At 33.1% G+C, this 6986-nt stretch overlaps 1 non-coding gene across 1 annotated transcript; it reads right to left on the bottom strand.

Annotated features, from left to right (window-relative positions):
• Positions 1 to 4424: 4424 nt before the first annotated feature.
• On the bottom strand, positions 4425 to 4531 carry LOC139895104 (small nucleolar RNA R71). The gene has a single exon (XR_011775570.1). It is a non-coding gene; the product is annotated as a small nucleolar RNA R71 (small nucleolar RNA).
• Between the last annotated feature and the right edge of the window lie 2455 nt (positions 4532 to 6986).

Here is a 6986-nt window from a genome sequence, read left to right as displayed (position 1 = left end):
ATAGTCTCAGTTGGGACAAATGGACCATCTGTGGCAATATCAGGCATAAGTGGGTCAATAGACTCCAGGTTAAGCATGAACCTTGCCTTCTAAGTTTCATACTCATCTTCATCGAATTTGGGTGGTCTATTGGATGATCCATTTTCAAGGTAAGCTGTATTTGATTATGCAGCCATGAGAGAATTCAGATCCAAGATATTAAATTATCAAGACTGATGCTCTGATACCAGTTGTTGGTCCCTTGATTAACAACATGAGTATTGTAGGGGGTGACTACAATTTCTTTTAATTAACTAACCAATTAAACACAGTTTAGTATTCAAGCATGTAATTTAAATAGAGTCAAAGGTAATTTTTCAACAGTTATTCTTTATTGATTAAATCACAAACAATTACGACTCTCCTTGGTGGAATGATAGTTGGTTGATACAGATTTACCTAAGTATAGCTATGAGGATAAACTTAAAGCTATTACACGTTTTGGACTCTAAATAAATAACTCACACCACTAGTTGTTACAATAGTGAATACAACAATTTATAGTAGTCCTAATAACCGTGTAATAGTTCTATTGTCCATTGGTACATAGGATGTCTATACTTGTGGGGACAACTGCATCAGAGAGCGTGCTCTCCTCTTTCCTCTTTGGTAGCTATTTGCAGGAACACCCCAATTCGGTTTGGCACAACTATTTGTTTAAACAAATAGAATGTTGTGTTCCCTAGGCATTGAAAAAGTATAACACATGTCTGCACATGCGTTAAACTTCTGCATTCCCATGTGGTCTTGTAAGGTCGCTTGTCATCCGCCGACGCGTGCCCTTTTCTGTTCAACTTTGTCTTCGACTTCTGTTGAATAGTACAACTGATGTAGACCACTCAGGAAACCACCATGCTTGTAATGGAGCATGGCTGTCTTGTGTTGTATGCTGCTTACCAGGTTTACTGGTTCTTCTTATGCTGAGACACTTGATATTCTTGAATTGCTGAGTACTCATCCTGTGCTGATTCGAAGAATACTGATAATGCTAAAAACGAACATATATGTCATAGTATTATCCTTCAAGAAAGACAAGCTTTTAGTTGAAATTGTTCTATTTACAAGTGATATTCGTTTAAATAATAAAAGGTGAAGACAAAATACAGATTCGGTGATTTGAAGACGCAAACGACCAAAAAGCTAAAAAGTACAAAGTACAATCCAAGTTGTTCAAATTATTGATGAGAAACGTCTAGAAATTACAAGAGTACAAGCCGCAAAAAGCAAAGTACAAGATATTAAATTATACGAAAAGGCGTTCGAAAATTCGGAACCGAGACATGAACAAACTTTCAGCACGCGACGCAACGGACCAAAAATTACAAGTCAATTATGCACATTGATATATAATATAATATATAATTAATTATATATATTATTATATATTATAATTATAAGCAGCCCACGTTTAAATCACTATGGTGAGCTGGAATCCAAAGCACCGCACTCGCGGAGCTGTGAAGCACAAAACATCCGCACTCGCGGAGTTGTACAGTCCAAAGTGGGCCTATAAAATAGGAGAGGATTACATTCAAGGGTAATTGGTGTAATTGTTAACAAAGTATTAAAACCTTGGATTACACGCAGTCGATAACCTAGTGTATTCATTAAACAAAGTATTAAGACCTCGTTACCGTTTGAATCCCCAATTAGTTGGAATATTTGACTTCGGATATAAGGATAATTTTTGCACTTTATAATTATGACCGATGGACTATTATGGACCAAACCAGATGGACAAATCGAATAATCCAGGACAAAGGACAATTAACTCATGGTAATAAACTATAATCAACATGTCAAACATCATGATTACGGAAGTTTAAATAAGCATAATTCCTTTAATTTATATCTCTTCGTACTTTTATTTACCGTCATTTTATTTATCATATTTTAAATTATTGCATTTTTATTTATCGCACTTTTATTTATCGTCATTTACTTTACGCTTTAATTAAGTCATTTGTATATTTAATATTTTACATTAGGTTTTAATTGTGACTTAAGACATAAAATCGACAAACCGGTCATTAAACGGTAAAAACTCCCCTTTATAATAATAATAATAATATTACTTATATATATATATATATATATATATACACATAAACTGAATTACTAAAAACTACACTACTCTTCGATTAGGTACACTGCCTATAAGTGTTGTAGCAAGGTTTAGGTATATCCCATTCTATAAATAAATAAATAACTTGTGTCAAATTGTAGCATATTTAATAGTATTTCATAGCAAAATATAATCTATTTCGTGCTACACCTCGTACACATCAAGTATTTTTGATGCCGCTACCGGGGAACTTCAACAACGCCGAAGCAAAACGATATAAAAAAATTATATATATATATATATATATATATATATATATATATATATATATATATATATATATATATATATATATATATATATATATATATATATATATATATATTTATTTATTTATTTATTTATTTATTTATTTTTGTAAAAATATAGTAACTTTTAAAAAAAACAAAAATATAAAAACATAAATATATATATATATATATATATATATATATATATATATATATATATATATATATATATATATATATATATTTAAGTGTTTAAAATTAAAAAGTTTTTATTTTTAGTTACAAAAACTAATAAGTAATTGTTAAAATATAAGTTTTATTTAAGTTATATTTTATAAAATTTAAAATAAATAAAAAACACGCTGAACCTGCGTAATTTGAGCTTGCAGCTCATTTGAACTTGCATCCTCCGCACTCGCGGAGATTTTGGGCAGCTAGGATCCGCACTCGCGAAGCTGTCTGACACGCCTGAACCTCAGACTGCATTAATTACGGATTTAGGGTTTAATTTAATTATTATTATTATTATTAATTAACCTAATTAGGCTTTATATTTAATATTAATTAGTTTTATTCTTTAATTAAATTTGTATTTTTAAGTTTTAATTAGTTTTATTAATTTATAAAATTAATACTTTTATAAAATAATAATATAAAAATAATATTTTTATAATATTTGTATTTTTATCATTTTAGTTATAATTTGTATTTTTATCATTCGTAATTAGTTTTAAGGCTAGTTTTTGCCGTAGTTATTTCTAGATTTTTAGGCTTTGCCGTAAAATCCCTTAAGTACTTTTTCTTTAGATTAAGATTTAGGTGCTTTAGAATTTTGCGACGCCGTGTTAAAATTTTAGTATCTTTCTAAGTAATTGCCGTTTTTCGTTTAGAACTCCTTTTAAGCTTTAATACCTTTAGACGCAAGTTTTAATTTTTTAGTTTTTAGGCTTTTAAGTTTCGACGCTCTACTTTCTTATTATTAATTTTCGAGTTTTTGTTTTTCGACGATTTGTTTTTCGACTTCTTATTTTTCGACGCACTCTTTTTCTTCCTCTTATTTCTCGACGCTCTAGTTTTTAGGACATAGATTTTATTTTCAAAATTTCGACGAAAAATTATTTTAAGCGGTTAGATTAATAGACATCCAAAATTTTCTGGTTCGTAGTAATAGTTGGATTTGTTAGTGGTGAGTTGTGGGCTTCCGATTTAAAGGGTCCTGGCTACCTGCTGCATCTTTTGGCTATTCGAAACGTGGGCAAAAGCAAAAAAGTCTATTAATTTGATAACTTATATAATTTTTATCTTTATAACTAATAGGATATTCAGTGAATGCACCGAGCAAAACGTTCACCACCTTTCATACGTTCACCTCCTGTAACTCGATGAAGACATTTAGCCAACATTGTCGCCGTTGATTTTTCTTTAGAATCGTCATCTAGTCGACCAAATACTCCAATCCAAATTTCCGATAATCCATTTTTTGAACCCGACCTCACAATTGAGAATCCAGAGGATATTCAAGGACAATTCAGAGATCCTGAACCACTAATCATTCCTCCTGAACCACAAATCACTCATCCAGAGATTGTCGAGGAAGAAACCATTAAGTCAGAATCCTCTAGTGATTCAGATTCAACAAATTCAATCATGAAAAATCAAGAACCTCTAAGTATGGAAGATCGAATGAGAGCTAAACGTACTGGCCAACGTCACTCAATTACTCAACCAGACATTAATGCCCCAGATTATGAAATCAAAGGACAAATCCTACACATGGTAACTAATCAATGCCAATTTAGTTGTGCGCCGAAGGAAGATCCAAATGAACATCTTCGTACCTTTAATAGGATTTGTACTCTATTTAAGATCAGAGAAGTTGAGGATGAACAGATCTATCTCATATTATTTCCCTGGACTTTAAAGGGAGAAGCAAAGATTGGTTAGAATCGTTACCTGAAGGGGCGATTGATACATGGGATGTCTTAGTTGAAAATTTTCTTAAACAATTCTTTCCGGCATCTAAAGCTGTGAGACTTCAAGGAAAAATAGTTACGTTCACACAAAAGCCAAATGAAACTTTATATGAAGCGTGGACAAGATTCGGAAAGTTGTTGAGAGGATGTCCTCAACATGGTTTAGACACTTATCAAATAGTAAAAATATTCTACCAAGGATGTGACATTACTACACGAAAAGACATCGACATAGCAGCTGGTGGTTCCATTATGAAGAAAACCGCAACTGAAGCTTACAAAATTATTGATAACACTGCTTCCCACTCACATGAGTGGCACCAAGAAAAAGATATCGTTAGATCATCTAAAGCGGCTAGAGCCGATTCTAGCCATGACTTTGATTCCATTTCCGCAAAGTTAGATGCTTTCGAGAGATGAATGGAAAAGATGACTAAGGATATTCACGCAATACGAATTAGTTGTGAGCAGTGTGGAGGACCACATTTGACAAAAGATTGTCTCAGTATTGAACAAACAATGGAACAAAGAGAGAATGTTTCATATATAAACCAAAGGCCTGGAAATAATTACCAAGGTAATTATCAACCGCCAAGACCAAACTACAATCAAAATCAGAATTATAATCGAAATGTTCCATACAACAACCAACAAGGTCCTAGCAATCAACAAGTATCTAATAATACTTACAACCAGCAAAGACCTATTTTTCCAAATAAACCACCACAAATCGATGATAAAAAGCCAAATTTAGAAGGTATGATGTCGAAGCTAGTTGAATCTCAAACGCCGTTTTTTACATCTCGAAAACAAACTAATGAACAAAATGCTCAAGCATTTAGAAATCAACCAGCTTCTATTCAAAATCTGGAACAAGAAGTGAGCAACCTAGCAAGGTTGATAGGTGAAAGAAAACCAGGGAGTCTACCAAGCGATACAAATGCTAACCACCGGAATGAAACAGCTAAAGCCATAAGTGGTATTACACTTAAACCACCTGAAATGCCTGTAATTTCTGATGACTCTATTCCTACTACACAGGCACCACAGCCTGAGAAAGAGAAGGAAATAGAACCGGTAGTTGAAAAGGTTAATGAAGATAACACAGTTAAGGCTAAACCTTATGTTAAACCATACCAACCACCGCTTCCTTACCCAAGTAAAATGAGAAAAGAAAGACTTGAAGCCGAGCAATCCAAATTCTTGGATATGTTTAAACAAATAAATGTCAATCTTCCTTTCATTGATGTGATTTCAGGAATGCCAAGATATGCCAAATTCCTGAAAGATCTAATCACAAATAGAAAGAAAATGAAAGAACTCTCGGCTGTTACTATGAATGCTAATTGTTCTGCAGTGCTATTGAATAAACTACCAGAAAAACTCTCAGATCCAGGAAGTTTCACAATTCCATGTTTTCTGGGTAGTCTTAGTTCAATAGAAGCATTGGCAGACTTAGGTGCTAGTATAAATTTAATGCCGTATTCACTATACGCTAAACTAGACCTTGGAGAATTGAAACCAACACGAATAAGCATACAACTAGCCGATCGATCAGTAAAATATCCTAGAGGGATAATGGAGAACATGCTAGTTAAAGTTGGTACTTTAGTATTTCCTGTAGATTTTGTTATTCTGGACATGGAAGAAGATTCTCGAGTTCCTCGCATATTAGGAAGACCATTCTTAAATACGGCTAAAGCAATAATAGACATGTTTGGTAAGAAACTGACCCTAAGTATAGAGGACGAGAGTGTCACCTTTTCTGTTGATAGAGCCATGCAACAACCCAATTTGAAGATGATACATGTTATTATATTCAAACTATAGATTCACATGCAGAATTGTTAGAAGAATTTCCAAATTACAAGGAATGGGAGAATGTTCTTTAGGAGAAGGAACTGAACCAATTGATGAAGCTGAAATGTTAGCTACACTTATGGCTAATGAATACGAACCAACAACAGAAGAACTTCAAATGTTAAAAGAAGAAGACAGATATCGATACAAAGCATCGATAGAAGAACCACCGATATTAGAGTTAAATCCACTTCCAAACCATTTGGAATACGCTTATTTACATGGTGAATCTGAATTACCTGTAATAATATCGTCTTCTCTTACGGAAAATGAAAAATCTCAACTCATTTTTGTGCTAAAAGCTCATAAACCAGCTATTGCATGGAAGATTCATGACATTAAAGGCATAAGTCCTTCGTATTGCACACATAAAATCCTTATGGAAGAAGGCCATAAAACCTATGTGCAGCGCCAACGAAGACTAAATCCTAATATGCAAGATGTTGTTAAGAAAGAAATTATTAAACTGCTAGATGCAGGTTTAATTTATCCAATCTCTGATAGTCCATGGCTAAGCCCAGTTCAATGCGTGCCTAAGAAAGGTGGCATGACTGTCATCACAAATGAAAAAGATGAGCTTATTCCTACTAGGACTGTAATAGGATGACGTGTTTGTATTGATTATAGAAAATTAAATGACGCCACTAGAAAAGATCACTTTCCCTTACCTTTCATTGATCAAATGTTGGAAAGATTAGCCGGGAATAGTTACTATTGTTTTCTTGACGGTTTCTCCGGATACTTTCAAATTCCAATCGC

The sequence above is a fragment of the Rutidosis leptorrhynchoides genome, chromosome 2, assembly GCF_046630445.1.
Source record: "Rutidosis leptorrhynchoides isolate AG116_Rl617_1_P2 chromosome 2, CSIRO_AGI_Rlap_v1, whole genome shotgun sequence".
In the NCBI taxonomy this organism is placed as follows: domain Eukaryota; kingdom Viridiplantae; phylum Streptophyta; class Magnoliopsida; order Asterales; family Asteraceae; genus Rutidosis; species Rutidosis leptorrhynchoides.
Note: the sequence above shows the minus strand (reverse complement) of the source record. Positions and strands in the feature narration are given on the sequence as shown.